The sequence below is a fragment of the Lactuca virosa genome, chromosome 8, assembly GCF_052849685.1.
Source record: "Lactuca virosa cultivar CGN04683 chromosome 8, Lactuca_virosa_CGN04683_v6, whole genome shotgun sequence".
Classification (NCBI taxonomy): domain Eukaryota; kingdom Viridiplantae; phylum Streptophyta; class Magnoliopsida; order Asterales; family Asteraceae; genus Lactuca; species Lactuca virosa.
The window spans coordinates 38,404,987-38,427,181 of NC_136433.1; the positions used below are offsets into that span (position 1 = coordinate 38,404,987).

At 35.6% G+C, this 22,195-nt stretch overlaps 1 long non-coding RNA gene across 1 annotated transcript; it reads right to left on the minus strand.

The window, feature by feature from the left end:
* Positions 1-8,564: 8,564 nt before the first annotated feature.
* On the minus strand, positions 8,565-9,113 carry LOC145128306 (uncharacterized). Its single transcript, XR_013716795.1, has 2 exons — positions 8,914-9,113; positions 8,565-8,752 (listed from the first exon to the last, which is right to left on the minus strand). It is a non-coding gene; the product is annotated as an uncharacterized LOC145128306 (long non-coding RNA).
* Positions 9,114-22,195: the final 13,082 nt, after the last annotated feature.

Sequence of the window (22,195 nt, forward strand, 5' to 3'; positions counted from 1 at the left end):
CGAAGTATGATTGACTTCTTGATTTAACCATTTCTACAATTCTCGATTCCTCTTCTTAGACATGCAATTGCACTAAGACTCACTTAGAGGATCAATTGAGACATGGTTCTTAATCATTAAGACCTATCATAAAACACAATAAAAGTTACTCTCCCTTCTTCTTAGAATAGATAAACTTTTATCTTTCTGCCTACTAGATTCTTCTTATTCGTTCTGCTATTGAATGAAATTCTTTCAATCAACTCAAAATTATACTCAATCTTATAAGTATAACCATATTTACTAAACTTTAGTAAATCATGACGAATATCTTTATTACTCTTGTGGTGGACTTGATCGACGCACAAACTAGAGTACTCGATCTCTTAGTCCTTCACTTGACACTTTGTTAAGGAATTAGTCTAATTTTCAATTATGAAGTTTCTCATTCATCACACAATGCAGGTTGCATGATTCCAAGTTTCTGTCCAATTGAAACTTGGGTGATGAGAAACTCTCCCTATTTGGTAAATTCTCGACATTTCCACAAATAACACAATTAAGAATCAAATCCATTATTGCTAATAGAAGAAACATTCAAACATCTATTTTTTTCATACATGCCATTGCAAGGATAAATAAATAAGACAAAAACAAATTTATTTTATTGCGGAAAAACTTTGTCCTTACAATGCAATTCAACTGAAAAACTATGTTATTTCATATTTCTTGTCATTCTATCCTAACTCTAAAGTAGCAGCTCAAAAATCTGATCCTCGAGTCCATGCGATCGAAATCCATTTCTTCATGATCAGATTCAGCACGCTTCTTCCTTAAGGTTCCTCTCTTTTCTTCGATCTTGCAAAAACATCAAAATGTAATCTTATCACATCATGTATTAAGAATCAAAGAATAGGAACTTATAGAGTTAGTTAATAGATTTTACCTGAAGTAGAGCCATACGTCTTGACTCTCCCATCTCTTAGATCTCTCAGGTAAACAGGGCAGCTTCTTCTCCAATGCCCCTTCTCTTGGCAGTAGAAGCAGATGGACTCTTTTGGAATGGCACAAGGAACTATCTCAGAATTTACCTTTTCTGGATTTCCAATGTCACCATTTTCAATGTCCATTGAAGTTTGGGAGTTTGATTTGCCAGACAAATTTGCTTGATCAGCACGCCAAATCATTTCTGATTCAGTAGCTATAAGCAAATAGGTCAAATCAATGAGGGTCACGTCATGGTCCATCATATAGTACTCTCTAACGAACTCACTATATGATTCGGGAAGTAACTGAAGAACCCAGTTGACAGCCAATATTTCTGAGATATCGACACCCATCATCCTTAACCTATCAATGTGTGACTTCATCTCTAAGACGTGTGCACACACAGGTTTCCTATCTTCGTGTTTATTTGCCAAAAGGGCTTGAGTGAGCTTGAACTTTTCAAGCCTTTGAACTTGTGGGTTAGGGAGAATAATTGGAGGAGGTGGAGGAAGTGAAGCATGACTCTCATTTCCTTGATCGTATCGTGGAACGTCATCTCCATTTGGAAAGCTTGTTCCAAGGGACTTGGGAAGACCATTGTAAGATTTAGACATCTACAAAACGGGAGAAAATTCAAGTTAGTTGATAAGAATCCTTGATGTAACACCCAAATGAAACATCAAGGCTAGGATCCAACACAATACTCTACAACCTAGAAGAGGGATGCCGTAATCTAGTTGCAGAATATTTGAAGGTAGGTAAATGACGATTTACCAATTCCACCATGAAAAACAAAAAAAAAATTTAAGTTTTAAATGAATTGAAACTCCTAGATCTTTTTGAGATTCATTGAACTTTTCAATGGCATGTTTAATCTCGATTATGCCCTTCTATTTGTGACTGGGATGCCGAGGATCACAAATAAGGTGTGAATAACCATGCGAATCTACGTGGTGCACTCAACGCTACTACCACCTAATCAATGTGCCGGTTAACCACACACGCTCCATTGATCTATGATAAACATCGAGCCACCCTTCACTACCAATGTCAACCCCAAATTAGTGTGTCGGTTAACCACACACGCTCCACCAACGTTTGACAAGGGTACGAAGTGTAATTCCATGGATTAGCATACAATTTCACATTTTTCCTAAAGTAACTATGATTTGGGAATTTATAAAAGCTTGTAGCTACTTTGTATTTCATTATACTTATAATGGAAGGTTTCATCCTATCCTACCCGTTCGGCTAACGACCCTCCACTAGTCAAGAGTGCGGTGGGTAAGAGTGGATACCCATTCAATCGCCATTTTATAGGCAATTTCCTTAAACACCCCTTATAGACCAGCTTCGTGAATGAGGCCTACTAACGGTAGGACTGACTGTTTACTCATATATATATATATATATATATATATATATATATATATATATAATATTAGACTTTTAATGTTACATATATATAGTATAGGGTGTATTTTACACTTTTAAAATACTAGGTGGTTTTATTAACTTTCTCTTTTAATTAAACTTTTAATTAACTTAACAAAACCACGAGGGTGTAATTTGAACTTTTCAAAAATACTAGAGTTTTAGAATTTAAATATTACATAATTAAACTATTAATCAAAATTTTAAATTCCAAAACTTGAGGGCAAGTTTTGAAACATTTCAAAACATTAGGGTTTAGAATTTAAATATTTCAAAATCAAACTTTTAATCAAAAATTTAAATTCCAAAACTTGAGGGTAAGTTTTGAAACTTTTCAAAACATTAGGGTTTAACTATTTAAATTTCAAAAACCAAAACTATTAAGTTCAAATTTAACCTATAAAACCTGAAGGGTGTAAATTGAAACTTTTCAAACTTATTAGGTCAAATATTTATCTTATAATAATCCTATATTATCCATATTTAACCAAATCCATCAATTTTGATAAGGATAATCATTCCAAACATAAAAAAAATCGATTTTAGGCAATAAAAACGAGTTTTGGTAATTATCCACATCAAAATCTGACCAAAAATTCGAAAAATCCGGCAACTGAACAACCAACTCGTCGAGTTCAAGCTACTCGTCGAGTTCAAAGAGCAACTCGGCGAGTTCATCAGGCAGACAGCAAGAAATTTCGATTTTCAGGTCTTTGGCAATTCAATTATGCATCTATTCAATAGAAAAACGACCTAGGCTCTGATACCACTGATGGGTTTTGAGCATAACAACATTCCTATGGTGTTCATGCAACCCTAATTGCTTGGATCTAGTTTTTCTACTTTGAACATGCAATAAACCTCCAAGACTTATAAACCCTAGATCTAGCATACAATTAATCAAATAAACATGTAAACTAGGGTTTGGATCTTACCTTGATTGTTATGTAGCAATAACAATCAATTCCTTGGCTTCTGAAAGCTTAGTGCCTCAAGTGTTGCACCTCTAATGGAGTCACAAAAACCACTAAGCAATTGGATGAAGAGGAGAAGAGAAGTGGCTGCCCAAAATCGTCCAGAAACCCTAAAGGAATAGTTCACCACGTTTTTGGGGCTTAAGGGTCCTTTATATACATGTAGGCTATTAGGGTTTACAACTAGGAAACCCTAATCTGGCTGCTTAAGCCCTAAGCAGCCCATGGACTCCTTTAACATATCCCTTGGACGAATTCCTTATGGGCTTCCCATAGAATTCGTCCAACCTATATTATTTAGGTAATCCATAGCCCAATTGCAATTATCTTATAATTACAAATATAGTCCCCTAAGTTTAATTAATCTCTTTTAGCCACTAAATTAATTCTTAATTAATTCTTGACTAATATTAATTAAACAATATGATTTCTCCTTTAATATATTATTCTCATAATATATTAATAAATCATAATTAAACCTTTCTCTCCTTAATTCATCCTACATATTGCTATGGTGAAGGCAACCCAAAAGGACCATGCTCATAATCGGTTCAAGTACATACCAAAATAGTTATGGACTTAGACACTAATCCAACAATGACAACCTATAAAGGGAATTAGGAACTTAGAACATACCACGTTTTAAGGCAACGACGACTCAGGTAAGTTTCGATTTCTTTGCCATTGTTTGAATGTCATGTCTTTGTTGATTTTTTTTAATCTGATTTTATAGTTATCTAAAATTTGTTCTTTTCTGATTTCATACACAATCTATGTATTTGCTGATTTCATACACAACCACGTTTAAGTAATCTGATTTGATCAACATGTAATATGCTTTTATCATAGGAGTGTAAGTTGTTGATATTTGCTTTAGCTGTTGATTGCGTTTTGCTCTATGGGTTGTTCACCAGCTCTAGTAAGTATTATGCAACTTTACTTTCAGTAAAACAAGTTTTCTTGTTTGTACAACTTTTTAACAATTTTATGCTTCACATCACAACTCAAGGTAAAGTGGGAAGAAAAGTGCTGGCAGATATTAGCAATTCTCAGGGTAATCTTCAAAAGAATGATGTTTTTAATGGCTCCAAATCTGGGCGAGTGACATTGGTCTCAAGATCTTTAGTTTTCCTTGTTTTTAACTTTAACAAATTAACTTAGTCTAAAACATTGCATAAAAGTTAAAATGGAAAAGGTAACATATTCTCAACGGTATGCACACCAACATTGCTATTATTCTTTTTACTTTTTTGTTACTCTAGTTTTCTACAATACACTATTTAATCTGGTCATTTAGTGGTTATGTTTAGATGTTTATATTTGTTTGCTTTTCTTTTTAATATCAATTATCAAATCTGATTTTTTATAGGGAGCACGTGTTGGAAGCCAGAGTGAAGCTGTTGAAAGTCGTGTTACACCGGGTAGAGGTAACATTCAGCATATAAAAGTTCATATATTATCTTATTGATCAACAACTTATGTTTTTATTTTGCACCTCCAACGCAGGGTAGAGTTTTTTGAGGAGTTTGGCTGAATTAGAAGCTTTACATGATTCTGTAAAGAATACTGAAAAACAATATGTTTGTTAGCACAAGGCTGTTGCTGGTCTTTTTAATTGGGGGTAATTTCTTTTCCCTTGTAAAATGACTATTTTGCCCTCTATGGAGTTCATCCCATTATTTGCTGATACAGGAAGATATATATGTGGCATGAGCACCTCCATGGAGTTCATCCTATTTGAGAAGCTTGTCATGTTGTTGTTCAAAAAATCCAGCCAAAGGACAAGGACCTACACCTGTGCTCCATATTGTAAGTTCAACATAATCTTTATAAATAATGCATTTTCCTTATAATAATTTCCACTTATAAAGTAATGAAAAATAGGGTAAGTTGCATTTTTCGTCCATGTGGTTTGGATTTGGTCCAATATAAATGGCCATTTATATATATATATATATATATATATATATATATATATATCATATAGCTTATTGGCACCAAGGATTCAGATGTCTTGAATGGTAATACAAGAACAATGTTGCAGGGTAAACTGTTGGTAATTGTAAATGTGCTTTTTTTATTCATTTCTTTGCATTCCAAGTCAGTGTGAGGGCATTTATGTCTTTTGCACAGAAGAGAGCGAGACCCTGTCCCAATGCAGCACAACATCTTTTTTCCTGTCCTATTGTGATTGTTAGTAATCATTACTTTTTTTTAAAATTTATTTATTCAAGGAATCTACTAAGAACTATCGCCCACCACAAAGGTTTCTATTCTAATGGTGTCTTCTTGTTCTTTTACATTAATACCCAAAATTCCTTTAATGTCCTTGTTGTTTTTGGAGGTTGGTTTTCCTTTTTTCTTTTTTAAAAAAAATTGAAAATAAGAAATTAATTATTTAAAGTTTTCATTTATGTTCATGTGTGTGTCAGGTGATGACATAAATAAGTTCCTATGGATGGTGCGTATAGGAGGAGGCGTCTTCCCACATATCAAGGAGCTTGATTATCTTGTAACTTTACTTTACTTACTTGCTTATTATTGTATTGTACTTTTTAAAAAATGGAAAATAAATTACTTCTATTTCATTGTTGTTTATCTCTCTTTAATATGCAATTTGCATAGAGAGATGGTCAATACCGAATTGATTCACAGAGAGATGTACAAACTATCATATGTCAGGTAATGGCTACTACTTTTTTGACTTTTTATTTAACCGAAAAGGCAGAAATCAAAAAGAAAATAGGAGTCCATGAAAAATCCAGCATCACCCAAATATTTGACAGCGGTGGTATTTGGAAGAAGATCTTTAGGGAGCAAAGAAGGGCATGAATGATGAGAAGCAATCCATTGTTGATGCTGTTTCTTTTTATAAATCATGTAGAATGTAGTGTTATGTACACAAATGATAAGGCATGCGATGATTATGCAAATTTCCTCAAGTTAATAATTTTGTTCTTCATATGAATTATATTTGCAATAATGTAGTGTTTTGAGATTTTATCATATTTTAATGTTTTGCAATTAAATCAACCGTTTTAGCTATTTTGTAAATTTATTGTTTTAGCAATTTTGTGATGTGAAAATTGGGAAATTATAGAGAAAAAAAAATCAGCTGTATTGACATACCTATAGAGAAAACATGTCGTTTCTATAGGTGCATTTATAGAGACGACATGTCATCTTTACTGGTACATCTACCACTACGACATGTTACTAAAGGATATGACGCGTCGACTCTACATATCTATCTATATCTATGGAGACGACATGTTGTCTTTATAGCTTCGTCTATGGAGAGCGGCATCGTATCGCGACAAACCAGAACAAGACGACATGTGTCTCTAAAGGATACCTATTGCGACGATATTTATAGCGACAACCAAAAAGATCTATTACGACGGGGCTATGGTGATGAAAGCTATAGGGACGACAGGTCGTCCTGCATACCTATAGGGATGACTTTTTAACCTATAGAGACGACATTTGTTGTCCCTATAGGTCCCGTTTCTTGTAGTGTTGTTCTTGATTTCACGAGAGAGAGAGAGAGAGAGAGAGAGAGAGAGAGAGAGAGAGAGAGAGAGAGAGAGAGAGAGAGAGAGAGAGAGAGAGAGAGAGAGAGAGAGAGAGAGAATGTGGGCCCCTTCTTATTTTTTTAATTATTAAAATAAATAAATTACTATTAGATTTAAGAAGAAATGAAAGAAAAATGAAAAATAAATACCCCAAGAGTATTACAGTCATTTTACTATTCAGAGGGACAAAAAACACAACAAAACTAGCTTAAAATGACCATGAAACCAAAAAAGTCTGGGTTTGGACTAAAACCTCAAAAAAATGCATACCACAAGGACCTTTTTTGCAATTTTGTCCATTTTAAATTATAACTATATATTAGATAAAAGAAAACTAGAAATCTATAAATAAAAAAAAAAGACTAATTGACAACTAAAACTTCAAACTCCATTTTTTACAAATGAACTATTTTTAGAGTAATACTATGCAAGTAATTGAAAAACATAAATAAATATGAAAGTGCATGTAGTATGTTGATTTAGCATATATCATCAGCTTAAGTATTTGGATACTGATATAGAAAAGAAATGATGTGTTTTTGAAAGAATATTAATAGCTAGCTAAGTAGCTATCTGGCTACGAACTCAATTAATTAACAAATACATGTTATCCGACAGATCTTTAACTTTTTTTTTTTTTTTTACCGGCAAATGAAATATATATTAAAAAAAATAAAGAACCCAGCAAGGTGCTAGGAGCTGAGTACAAAATAAGCAAACAGAAAACGGAAAAGGAATTACAATCCAGTAAAGGGGTTTAAACACCAATCTCTCCAACTAATCTCTTCTGATTTTCCCCGGTATTTCGCCCAAGTAAATGTTGGGTTAATCGGGGTGTTTGTGGATCAGTTCATGGGTTTACAATAGTTTAGCATATTGTAACTCACTTGTTTATTCTTGTATTTTAGAAGTTTTATTAGAGTCTACCAGGTCAAAAGTCATGGGCTTAAATAGGTTAGGTACCTTTTCTTTAGGATCAAGTTTGTTTGTTTCTTATTCAAATGTTAATTGTGAGATTAATGAAAAGTGTTCAGGTAGTAAAACTCAAAATCTACATTACGTGAGTCTAAGCGTGTGTGTGATTGTGTGTGTTTTGTGGGGCCTGAACCAACACTAAATACTGTAGATATAGTAATATCCGCCACTGTGGTAGGTTGTCTCCTTTTGTTGTTGAACAACCTTTCGTTTCGTGATTTCCAAATACTCCATACAGCCCCATAGCAAATACTCATCAACCTCTTTTTGTGTATTTTGTTTTCATTTTGTATCTTTTAATTAATTGTTAATTATACTGTGAATAAATTGCTAATTAAGTTAAAGAACGGCTGATGGAGGGGCAATACAGGGTGGGAACGGATGTAAAAAATGACCCTCAGATGCATTAATTAGCCTCGTGATTTGGGTTACGTACATTATGCATCAAATGACATAAAAAAAGAAGGAAAAGAGGATAGACGATATTAGTTATAAGCACAATTTTAAACCATAAAATGTGTTTGTTGGTGAAACTTTAGCAGTTCTGAAGAGAAATTAGGAAGGAAGAGGAAGGTAATTTGAAACTGAAAAGCTAAACTAGAACAAAATATAATTATTGGGTTATATCTAAAACTGAAGATGAACAAATCTAACACATTTAATACTCAAAGACCATATATATTAATTTCGAGATAAAGAGTACATATTATTAGTAGGAGGACGGATTCTCTTGCTCATGTAACCCACACACCATCACCATTATCTTGACTTTATCATCTTAACGTCCTTTCTTGCGGATAGCACGTGGTGGTGATACCGGTCTTCGCACTGTTTATAACAAATAAGAAATATGAGCAAACATGCATAAGAACAAAATAACGATCTCATGATAATATATATTACTTGAAAGGAAAAATTAAGTGAGTAAATAAGAAGGATGGTCTTTTTTATAGTTATTTTCAACTTTACAAATCATTAATTAGAATTACCTCTTTTCTTGTCGCATAGGCGGTCACCCCAACAACTCCAGCTGCCGCCCCAACTTCCGGTAGCCCGTGGTGGCGGTGGAATGGACACTACTCGTTCTCGTTGTGCTTCGGCTGTTACCATATGAGAAATGAGCGTAATTGCAAAAAGAACAGCCAAGAGAAAACCCATACCACCCTCTAATCTCATCTTCACAAATTGTCAAATGATATTTACCATTTTTGTTTCATTTATATAAATGTATATATACTCTAACAAAGTCAACTTTAAATATTTGGGTTCACATGGACACTTGATTCAGATTTAAATATACTTCAAACAAGTTCCACGAAACATCGATATACAATATTGCAATGAATTTGTAATTGTCATGGAGTTTTGCTAGCTTTTTGCTGGTGTTTTAATAAAATCTAGCCATTCTAAAAAAATATTGCTATGAATTAATTAAAAGAGATCATTGAAACTAGAGACGTGCAAAAAGATTGTTATGATTTTAACCAAATTAAGTTGTTTAAAATGAGATCGTTTTAAATTAATTTTACTCACAAATTACCAGTTTCACATGGATGCATGGTAAACCTGCAGGAAAACTGAGTCATGGTTGAACCCAAAATCTCGTCATGTTTGCTACAACGATCGATTTTCTCAAGACGCAACGCATGTTAATCTGACAACAAATTGCTTATGAATTCTTCCAATTTTGTTGAAAAATGCATCTATACCTAATACCATATATAAAACCTTTTAATGAGTTGGTAAATATCAAAATGTATTTTGAATGAGATAAATCAATGTAATGTTTATCTTAAACCGATAGTCGAAGATATTGAACTGTTGACAGTAATTAGTAAGGTTCTAAATAACGTGAGGCGTGTCTTGGCGGCAAGGTAAAAGTTAAGTCATGACAAGCCTTGGGAGCCATGACGTTTTTCAAGGCGTGGCTATTTTATATATATTAAAAGAGATAAATCATATAATTATTGATTTTTATCAAGTATATCAAGTTTTTAGAAGTGTTATATTAGTATTTAATATAAAAAGTTAACAAAAATTCAATTATTTTAAGTCCGATAAAAAATAAAAAATAAAAAACAAAAAAATTCGCACCTTGAAAAAAATCTGCGTCATATCGTGATAAGGTGCGCTTGACACGTTATTGGGCGTCAAGCTTAACAAACCCGCCTTAGACGTTTTCGTAACGGCTACACCACGCCTCGCGCCATGACACGCCTTGAGGCGCGCCATGACACGTTTTTTAGAACCATGGTAATTAGTTTATCACTATGAGAAATATCTCGTCATGTTTCAGAATTAGGTTGGTGGGTGTTATATGACACTCACCATATTTTCAAGTGTTTTTACCACATATTACAAAACTGATGGGTGTCATAACTTAATTTACCACACTTTTGTTTTTTTAATTGAATAAAATATAAACAATTAAAAATAAAAAAAGGAAAATACTTCATTAATTAAACAAAATACATGCTAAATTAAAAAAGCGAAACATATATATATATATATATATATATATATATATATATATATATATATATATATATATATATATATATATATATATATATATATATATATATATATATATATATATATATATATAAAGAGAGAGAGAGAGAGAGAGAGAGTTAGGTTCATTTGTTTAAACTAATTATTGTGTTATTGTATGCATAAATTGATGGGTTTCGAGCAATACATCAATCCTATGTTGTACATGCAAACCCTAATAGCTTTGGATCTAGTTTGTCTAATGAACATGCAATTGATAATCCAAAGCAATAAACCCTAGATCTATCAAATAAGAACTGAAATAAGGGTTTAGTAATTACCTTTGATTGTTATATAGCAATAACAATCAATTCCTTGCTTTGATTGGCTTCAGAAAGCTTAGTGCCTCAAGTGTTGCACCTCTAATGGAGTCACAAACACCACTAAGCAACTTGGATGAAGAGGGAGGAGAGAGGAGGCACCAAAAACGGCTGGAAACCCTAAAGGATTACTTGTCCACGTTTTTGGGGCATAGGGGGCCTTTATATACATGTAGGCTATTAGGGTTTACAACTTGGAAACCCTAATCTGGCTGCTTAAGCCCTAAGCAGCCCATGGACTCCTTTAACATATCCCTTGGACGAATTTCTTATGGGCTTCCCATAGAATTCGTCCAACCTATATTATTTAGGTGATCCATAGCCCAATTGCAATTATCTTATAATTACAAATCCAGTCCCCTAAGTTTAATTAATCTCTTTTAGCCACTAAATTAATTCTTAATTAATTCTTGACTAATATTAATTAAACAATATGATTTCTCCTTTAATATATTATTCTTATAATATATTAATAAATCATAATTAAACCTTTCTCTCCTTAATTCATCCTACATATTGCTATGGTGAAGGCAACTCAAAAGGACCATGCTCATAATCGGGTCAAGTACATACCAAAATAGTTATGGACTTAGACACTAATCCAACATAAATGTGGGTCAATCAAAATTTAAAATAAAAATAAATAATTAAATAAATAAATAAGGGTAAATAGGTAATTTGATAACTAGTTTCCACAAATAATATCCTATAATTATGGTAACCATTGACTCTTCTTAGCTGTATTCCTAGTAAATCGCAAGAAGCACAGATATATTTATAACATTCAATCGGCATCAAGATTCAAAAACCCTAAATTGTAGCCAGTATCGTTTTTTCCTTCTTCGCTTCTCAAATCCGATCGACACCTCCCAAAATCGCACCTCCTCTTCTTCGCGTCTCCTCCCTCTGGTCGACAGAAGCCAAATGAAGAAACAACGGAGTTTTGCTCGTCTCTTCCGGCTGCGAGGTGTGATGTCCGGCTTCGCAAGGAGCGGCAGTGGCAAGGTGAAACCTGTGCGGCTTTGTGTTCGATGGGAACAACAGAGAAGGAAGAAAACGAGGGGAAAGGGGGTTCTGATGGCAGCCATCTGTCGCAGGTGAGGACCTCGGTGGTGTTTGCTCGAAGATCACGATGTTTCCTTGTTTTGGCAGTTCCAAATCAACCACAGGTAAAAATTTCTTTTTGGATTTTGTTTGTTTGTTTGATAGAAATCGTTAGGGTGTTTGGGTTTGCTGGGAAATCAATGAAAATGAAGGGAATTTGGGTTTGTTGATTCACAGGAAATGAAGAAGGAAGAAATTAGTTTTTTTTTTTGTTTTTTTTTTTTGTTTTAGCAGCCTCTAGCTGCGTCAACTTCTGTTTCTTAGAAGTAGTGATTTGGGGGTGGTGTATGTTTTGTGCTTTGATCGACAGAACAAGAAGAAAACACTACACTAGAGTGTGTGGTCGTTCCAGAAGACGAAGAAGAAGGTGAAGGTGGGGTTGTCATAGCCGGCTGCTCCATCTAAAGGTAGAGATTTTTTTTGTTGTTTTTATGATTCCTTTGTATAATTTGAGTTTGGATGGAACTAACTGCTTTTGCTTTCTTTATATTTACTCTGCCATACAATGTGTTACAGCCATACAATATGTTACAGGAGGCCAGGTATATCATGCCCAAGTGAAATTTTAATTGCATTTGGTATTTGACAATTACTGAATCTTGGAATAATGTTATTCATTTATGTGAAGGCTGATGTGGTATGAACAATTTTTGTATGTTGTTCATCCAAAATTAAAAGTTGTTTTGATGCACACCAAGCGCTCGCTAAAATGCTTCAACTGAATGGTATTTCTTCGTTTATAGTATTCTATCAGAAAAGAATGTTTTTTATGATAATCATGAACATATTCTGTTAGAATGCCCTGAATAAAAACAATTATTGGTAAATGAATTCCAATTCTATCAGAATGGAATCACGAATTCCAATTATGCTAGAATGGAATATGGATATTTTCTCACTAATTTATTCATTGGATTTTTTTCCACAGAAGTTGTGAAGAACGGACCACGAAATTTGAACGACGCCTCTTAGCAACATTATTTTGTTAGAATAAATTAGTGTATTTGTTAGATTTTGATGTTTTTTTCCCCGATTTGAAAGTTTTTTAGTTTTATTCTTTAACAATAAATGTAATTCTTAGCAATTGTTACATGTATTCTATAAGAATTAATATACTTTTTGTTTTAATTCTTCAATTGCTGGTTCGAGAATTTATTATTCTACAAGAAAAATATGTTCAAGAATATTTTTATTATTTTATGGTTCAAGAATTCTTTTATTTTTGAATACATTCAAACATATTCTGTCAGAATGTCTGAATTAAAAACCTAATAATTCGTAAAATCAGATTTTTCAAATTAATAGAATCTATGATCCCTTAAAATATGCAATCTTTCTTTATTAAATATATGTTAATTGACTAAAATACCCTTCTAGTTAAATTAGATGGTATTTTTCGATTATTTTTAATTCAATAATATGTATTAATCACTTTCTTAAAATAAGTAAAATGATTGGCTCATATTTATGCATACAATAACACAATAATTAGTTTGAATAGAATAACCTAGGCATATATATATATATATATATATATATATATATATATATATATATATATATATATATATATATTTGAAACATAGATGAACAAGTCTTCTATTCATCGTTGTTTGGCACGTCATCAAAATCTTCATCCCAATCTCCTTCAAGCATTTCCGATTCCTCATCTATATCGTCGAATAAGTCGTCTTCAACAAAATCGTCGACAACGGGTTCCTTTTGAGCATTGAAGACGTGTTCCACCAAATCTGCATGATGGTTGTGGTGTCCAACCCGATCGTACACTTTTGTTCGCCATGTACGCCTCCGAACCAATACAAAATCCTTCGATATTTGGTAAATTCTCATTCTCATTGTAGCGGCAAATCGCCCTCCCTTCATCTTCTAAAATCATATTATGCAATATGATACATGCCTATAGACCGTGCCGGTACATAGAGTATCCGCTAATGCCTCTTTGGACACCAAATGCGTGCTCAATACCCTTCCTAGTAGATTCTTGTGCCGCCTTAAACTGTAATCGTTTTTCATCATTCGAACATGTGAATGATTTCACAAATACTGCTAACTCGGGATATATTCCATCAGTAAGGTAATACCCATACTTGTATGACGTCCCATTTGCTACAAACGGCACATCATACGATTTCCCAAGGTAGACGTCGTTGAATATCGGTGATTGGTCTAGAACATTGATTTCACTGTTGGCACCCGATGGACCAAAAAATACATGCCAAATCCAAAGGTCATACGACACTACTGCTTCTAAAATTATTGTCGGCCGCTTTTGATCACCCCGCGTAAACTAACCGCGCCATGCATTAAGGCACATTGCCCACCCCCAATGCATACAATCAATACTAACAAGCATTCCAGGAAACCCATGCTTGTTTCCATGAGTTGTATATAGTTGATGGATGTCGCTAATTGTAGGCTTACATACATAACGACTGCGATAGAGGATAATCTCGTGTTGTGCGCTCTGACATCCTCAAATACTCATCCCATGAGTCCGGTCTCATGCCGAATGCTAGTTGACGAATTGCAGCTGTATATTTTTGGATTGTAGAAAAACCTTTTTTACCTCTTTCACCAACCCGCTGCTGAAAATATGGAAAACGATTATGTATATCATCAACATGTAACACCCTGTCCGGAATCATTCTGTGATTCAGGGTCGTGGGCCGGAAGTCGATTGTGTAAAGGCTTTGGGCCTTAAGGAGGCGATGTTTAGACCTTTTGGAAGGAGGTAATGATGGTTATGAGATCTAAACCATTGAATTGTGTTTTGGAGTCGAAGGGTAAAACGGGAAAAGTCAAAGGCCGGGTTCTTGCATGACATATGGATTTTTTTCGAGAGTTTTTTAGTTCAATATATTTATATAATATTGTAGAGCTCTTCGATACATTTCCGTGGATATAAAGAACGTCGAAAAAGGAGTTTAAACGAAGAAGTTACGACCGTTTGAAGTTAGGACGATTTTTTGGTGGCGTAAATTGAGTGCGTTCGACGTACTGAGTATGCCTAAGTACGTTGGGCGTACGCGATAAGTGCGCAAACCCTATTTTCATGGTTTAAGCCCTATTTAAGCTCCTTAACTCCCCCAAACCCATTCCATTCTCAGCCTCCACCTCTCCAACACCCTCTTTTGTAACCCTAACCCTAGATTGAGCCTTGTGAGCATAAAGAAGGTGTAGATCCAGACTTTGTTCTTGGTGCACTTTGGAGAAAAAGAAACTTATTGAAGAAGTGGTGGTTGCATTGGAGCTTGTAGATCCAGACTTTGTTCACCTTGATCTTTCTTCTAGAGGTATAAAGTTTGAATCTTGACGATGAAATTGTTAGATCTAGCTAATTTTGGGTGTTATGAGCTTTTTGCTTTTTAAGTGCATAAATTTTAGATCTTGAAAGTTTGTGACCTTGTTATGGATAAAGTTGGAAACTTTATCCGTCTAAACATCATTTTGATTCAGATATGAAGGTTGGAGACTTGTACTTAATGGATTAAGTTGAAAAGGATGCACTTTTGGGTCCATTTGAGACTTAAAGACTATATCTTGTTTTTCGGGACCATTCTAACAGATAAAGTTGGAAACTTTATCCATTATGGATCTATTATGAACCATAAAAATGTGATCTTGGCCCTTCCATCCCTTCCATACAAGAGTTGTGATGTCTTATTAGCTTAAGAACTTAGGGTTTTGGTCATTAAGCACTTTATAGCCATGCAAAGTCATAAAGTTGGAAATCTAATGACTTAGGATATCATTTTGGACTTCGATCTGAGTTTTGGACATAAGGGCTTAATGGAATAAGCTCTTAAAGGAGTTTTGGGACTGGGCTGCATACGCTGCGCGTACGTGGTCAGCGCCCCACTTTTGGTCAACATCAGAGTACGTTGGGCGTACTCTCTTGGTACGCATGGCGTACTCCGCTGGGAAGAAATATTGACTTTTAGACCTTTACCGTTGAATTTGACTTTAACTAGGGTTCACCAAGTTTGACCTAAGGGCATTTTGGGTAATTTGATTTATAGTTTAAGATTTGGGTTCCTGTTAGTTGTATAGGTGACCGGTAGAGATAGATTTTAGAGCAGTGATCGGTGCAACTATTCTTTCAGAGTGTGAGGTGAGTTTTCTCACTATATCCATGGGTCGAATGAACCAATACCGACCCATTAATTGTTATGTGGAATGCTAGTTGTCTCTGTGATGCTTGTATGAAAGACTAGGATCTGGCCCGTGACAATTGTATGAAAGACCAGGATCTGACCCCTGGCACTTGTATGTAAGACCGGGATTTGGCCCTCGACATTGCAAGGAAAGACCATGGGGGTAGCCAATAGCACTTGTATGTAAGACCGATATTTGTCCCTTAGAATTGCAAGGAAAGACCATGAGGGTAGCCCATGATATTTGTATGTAAGACCGGAATTTGTCCTTTGGCATTGCAAGGAAAGACCATGGGGGTAGCCCATGGCACTTGTATGTAAGACCGGGATTTGGCCCTCGACATTGCAAGGAAAGACCATGGGGGTATCCCTTGAAACTTGTATGTTTTGGTATGTGGTATGTTGGGGAAATCAATAAGCTTTGTGCTTATGGTTTCATATTCATGGTTTCAGGTACTTTTGGTTCGAAAGGGAAGGGTCCGGTGTGACTGCACATCATCCTCAAGAGCTTTCTGCATTGGCAATTAATGACATGACTCTGATGTTTAAATGATATATTCACTTTGATCAGTTTTGGAACAACTTGTTTGTATGATTTATTGTTTTAAAAATGAAAAAAATTACCTTGGATTTTTGGGACGTTACAATTTGGTATCAGAGCCTTGTTTGAGGGATTCAAACACACTCTTGGGTATGTCTGAACTCAAACTGAAGAGTTGGTAATCTTTTGAAGGAAAATAAGTTTCTAAATAGATTTTTGTAAAGAAAATAAGTTTTTGAAAAGATTTTTATAAAGAAAAATGGGGTGTGATGTGTGCAATCAACCGAACTCAAGTAAGTGATTCTCAGAATACCCATACATGTTGATATGATATATGATATGAATGTTCACATGCTAGGATAAGGCTAGGGATACTTTCAGGAATTGCATGATAGATCGTCCTGATGTGTGATGCCTTGTAGCCTAGGAAGCATTGGATTCTATGATTGGGAAATATGTATTGGTAACAATAATTGCTAAGTGTATGCTTTAAAAACTGTATACGGTTAGGATCATATAGCCCTAAAATGATTGATTTAGCCTTATTTTATGTTCCTTTTTTGGTTGTGGTCCTATGGTAGAATCTTTTATTCAATAGTCTATTAGATCCTGGATTGTGTATAATTTGCATGCATAAGGCAACCAAAAGTGAGAGTAGAAGTTCCTAGCATGGTGGTAGCAAGTGAGTGTGGGATGCCCTTTGTTTGTTTTATGGCTTGGAGTGTTACTACACGAGTGTTGCTTGCTTTGTACTTTGTGGAACTCTTAGTGATGTGAGTTAACTATTAAGTGAATATGTTAAGCCACATGTTGCAAAGGTTAAATAATCTCAGAGTGATGGATTTGACTCTATTGCGCAACTCTTGTCTGAGTCCAACCATTATAGGGTTGAGTCTTTTACTCGAAGGACTATCTAAGCTTTGTTGCATGTGATTGTATTCATGAAGTGGTTAGCCGACACTAGTAGGAGTTTTTCAGCAGCTGATGGAAGGGTGAGGTTAGGAACCTATGAGAGCCTAGGAAGTGCTTTAGAGGGTTGGGTTATGCTGTTTAGCAGGTACTTGGAGTACCGATTTGAGAAGGTGACTTGGATGATTCAAGATAACTCTTAAGGAAAGTATGGGTAGGTGTGGAAGGTAGTATTGGACCCGTATTTCTGAAAGCACAGGATCCATACTCGAAACGAGAGGAGTCACAGAGAATCTAGGAAACCTATGGGAAGAGGATTCTTTATGTATGTTCTGATTATTGTATGGTTACTTTTCAGTATGGTGATGAGCACTCGTGGAGGAGGTCCAGGCTCTGGTTCAGGCTCAGGTGTTGGCATTAAACCATTGGATGAGCAAACGCGGGACTTCATATCGTCGGAGATCACCCGCAACATTTTGGAGCAGATTCTTGTGATTTTTGGCTTGGTCAAGGAAGGGATTATGAAGATTTTGGATGAGCGCCTGGGAACGTTACGCACAGAGATTTTGGATGAGCGTCTGGGAACGTTCCGCACGAAGATTTTGGCTATTGTGGGGGTTGTCAGTCTTTCCTTCCGTAAGTTTTGTGCTTGTAGAGTTCCCAAGTTCTTTGGGGAGAAGGACCATGTTGCTAGTAAGAGGTGGTTAGCGGATATGTTGAACGCTTGTCGGTCGAGCTTCTACCCCGAGAGGTTGAAGGTCAGATTGCATCTTGTATTCTGAAAGACAGAGCCCGAGATTGGTTGGAGGAGGTGGACTTCACTTTGGTAGGCGATGCCATTGAAACTATGACTCGGGAGGAGTTTGTGACCCGATTTAGGGCAGAGTGTGTGACATCCCCATTTTCACGGCCAGAAAAGACCGATTTCGTTTATGCTTTATAAAAATCAGAGTACTTCTTTTAATAAAAATCTTGCGGAATTTGTTCCCTTAAAAACATGATAAATACGTTATCAAAGCATTTCCGAAGAAATGTATTTTTATTCATTTTAAAACATTTGGGATGTCATCGTCAATACATAAACATAAGCATAAACAGAACTTACATTTATTTACACTAGTGATCTACATCTCTTTTAAATCTCTCAATGTAAAGTAACTTCATATCGACACATGTGATACAAATAAACTGAGTGGGTCAGGTTGGGAAACCTAGTGAGTACATAGGGTTTTCAACCCACAATAATATAATTATTATGTTTAATCATCAAACAATTAACCCAATTACCCATCCCCATTATCTTATTTACTCTTAAGGATCTACCCTAAGAATCAGTTATCTCTTGTTCATTCATTCCTAAGGATCATCCTAAGGATTCGGCACGAAGTCCATCATCACCGGGGTTTAGGCACTAAGTCTGCATAGTCGCCAGGATTTATACAACATTCACTAAGTCCGCATAGTCGCCAGGGTTTTAGGCACTAAGTCTGCATAGTCGCCAGGGTTTATACAACAGGCACTAAGTCCACATAGTCGCCAGGGTTTTGGCACCAAGTCTGCATGATCGCCAAGGTTTAGGCACCAAGTTTGCATGATCGCCAGGGTTTAGAGTACACCGGGTGAACACATCGTTCACAACACCGACAGGTTGCGAGCCTGCTAGTGTTCCACTAGACTGTCTAGAATAGAACGTGGTTGTCATCCATACTCTGCTAGATGACGGGGCCAACATTTGGGACAAGGCTTCTCACATCGTTCACCTCTCACCCTTACCTCATGGTCTATATCACCTCTCAACTCATCATCCAACTCATATTTCATCTACCCATGTTTTACCCAACATATTATGTAGATATAAATACATATACAGTTTAAATCATATAAAACTTGTATAAAATCGTTCATCCAACATAGATAGCAAGTATACAGATAATATGCACACATAACACGTAATTTATATAAAATACTTCATATCTATGTGTAAGATGAAAGTAACTATGCACTCACTTGATAAGGTGGTGACTCGGTACTCGGACAACGCTTCGTTTACTTTAAAATAATTTCCTTCGACGAAACCTAGTATTATTACCACTAGATTTTAGTCTAATATTTACCGTGACTAATTATTAGTCTTATTATTATTATCATTATGTAAGCGTTTAAACAATACTTTCCAACCACTATGTACAGACAGGGGCCAGACATAAAACACCGGAGGGCATGACCATTTTGGCATATAGCACTTCTGAAATCCAACAACCCTATGCGGCCCTTTAAACCAGATTCCCCGTACCGCGAGTAGTTAAAAAGATATTATAACGACACTTATATAAGTCATAATAATAGCTCAAATATTTATTATAAGCTCATAATACCAATACTAATTTTAAATATAAGCTATATTAAAATAGGTAAGCATAACTTACTTACAAATGAGTTTTAGCTAGGAGTCGGGCTCTGCAGTGGCAGAACTTCGTCGCTGAATCATTCTAAGAAAGATTCGTGCAGCGCTTCAGCGCTCACCTTACTATACTAAAACTACAGAAAGAGAAGTCGAATCATGAGGGACCGAAATGCTCGGGGGATAAGAAGAGAAAGACTCTTGAATCAAGAGAATGGTGCAAGAAATATGACAGCCCAAGCCTCTTATTTATAGTAATTGAATTTACAAAAACTACCCTCCATAATTACTTAATGACCTTATAGTTATATAAACGACTAAACACCCATTCATAATACTATTTTAAATAGATTTAACGATATTTGTACTAAACTAATGTCGAAAGTACTCAACACTAGTCTTATAATAACCACATCGTCGATACCTTTCTAATGATATATACATTTGTATATATATGTGTACGTATATATGATTGATTTATACTTTATTTTAATATGTAAATATGCTATTATAATTTGTAACTCGTTCATACAAACTCCATTTTTGACGTTCTTTATATCCACGCGTTGGTATGTACGAGTACTACAACTTTCATTTAGACGCCGTCATCTAATTCTCATTTTATCTCAGATTTTCAAAACTGTATCAAATTTATCGCGCTCGAAGAGTAGGGACCAAGTTTCGTCCATATCTTTAACATACGAGCTCTACTCTCGACATTCTTTATATTCACGCGTAGGTAAAAACAAGATCTAAAACTTTCATTTAGACTCCGTCGGCTAATTCTCGATCGATCTTAAATTTAACAATAGGAGGAGATTATACTGTTAAATGTCCGCGTAAAATTCATAACTTCTACATACGGACTCCGTTTTCGTCTGTCTTTTTACCGTTGAGTTCCTATTAATGAGATCTTCAACTCTCATTTAGGTCGCATAGGCCAAAAACCGCTCGAACTAAAATTCGAGTTTCGGGCCGTGCACTGCTATGTCAAATCTTAGAAAATTCATAACTTCCTCATACGAAGTCAGATTTGGGCGTTCTTTTTTTGTATGTTCTCGGTTTAACGTATAATACAAATTTTGTTTAGATCACTAAGGCTAAAAAGTATTCTACCGTAAATTCACTATTTACGTCTCCCGGTGTCGTGTCGGTTTTGCCGTAAAACTTCGACGAGCCATAACTTCTTCGTTATAACTCGGATTTCGGCGTTCTTTATATGTACGGAACCCTTGTAACATATACTACAACTTGGTTAAGATTAATTCTTCTAAATAATTTTCCATCAAAAACTCATTTTTGATGCTCATCGTCTCTAAATTGACTAGCCCGGATCTGCGGGCGTTACAGAATGTGCACCAGCTATTGAGGTGCAACAGTTGGCGAGGGAGTTTCTGGACCTTCGCAAGACGACTGAGACCGTGGAAAAGATCACTTCCAAGTTTAGGGATAGGGCTATTTTGGTTTCGCAGTATGCCACAGACGAGGAGATGAAGGAGAGAAAGTACCATGATATGTTGCGAGATGGTATAAGGGAGTTTGTCAGCTTTTCAGACTGTCAGATTTTGGAGGACATAATAGCTAGAGCCCTAGAGTGGGAGATTGATTTAGAGCACCTCGGGAAGAGGAAACCAAAGTAGGTGCAAACAGTGTGGAAGTGTTGTAAGACTGCGGGATGGTCGTAGCATTCACTAGGTTAGCAGGGAGTGTGGATGTGTTGTAAGACTGCGGGGTGGCCATAATATTCACTAGGTTGGCAGGTAGTAATAGAGGTGTTGTGAGACTATGGGAAGGCCATAACATTCATGGAATAAAGAAATAATGTGGTTCGTATGGGTTCCGTCGTGATGTAAGACTATAGTTGGACATGTAGCATTCATTTAGAGAAAAGTAAGTTACATTGCATCAGTGTGATGGCTAGTTATGATATCCCTGGTTGGAACAAGAGGGCTATTGAAGCCTTATATACAAGCAGGTTAGAGTGGCTTGGCTAGACAGACTCTTGAACAGAGTCTCGTGGTACATTCATTTTAAAGGATGCCACAGACGAGGAGATGAAGGAGAGAAAGTACCATGATATGTTGCGAGATGGTATAAGGGAGTTTGTCAGCTTTTCAGACTGTCAGATTTTGGAGGACATAATAGCTAGAGCACTAGAGTGGGAGATTGATTTGGAGCACCTCGGGAAGAGGAAACCAAAGCAGGTGCAGACAGTGTGGAAGTGTTGTAAGACTGCGGGATGGTCGTAGCATTCACTAGGTTAGCAGG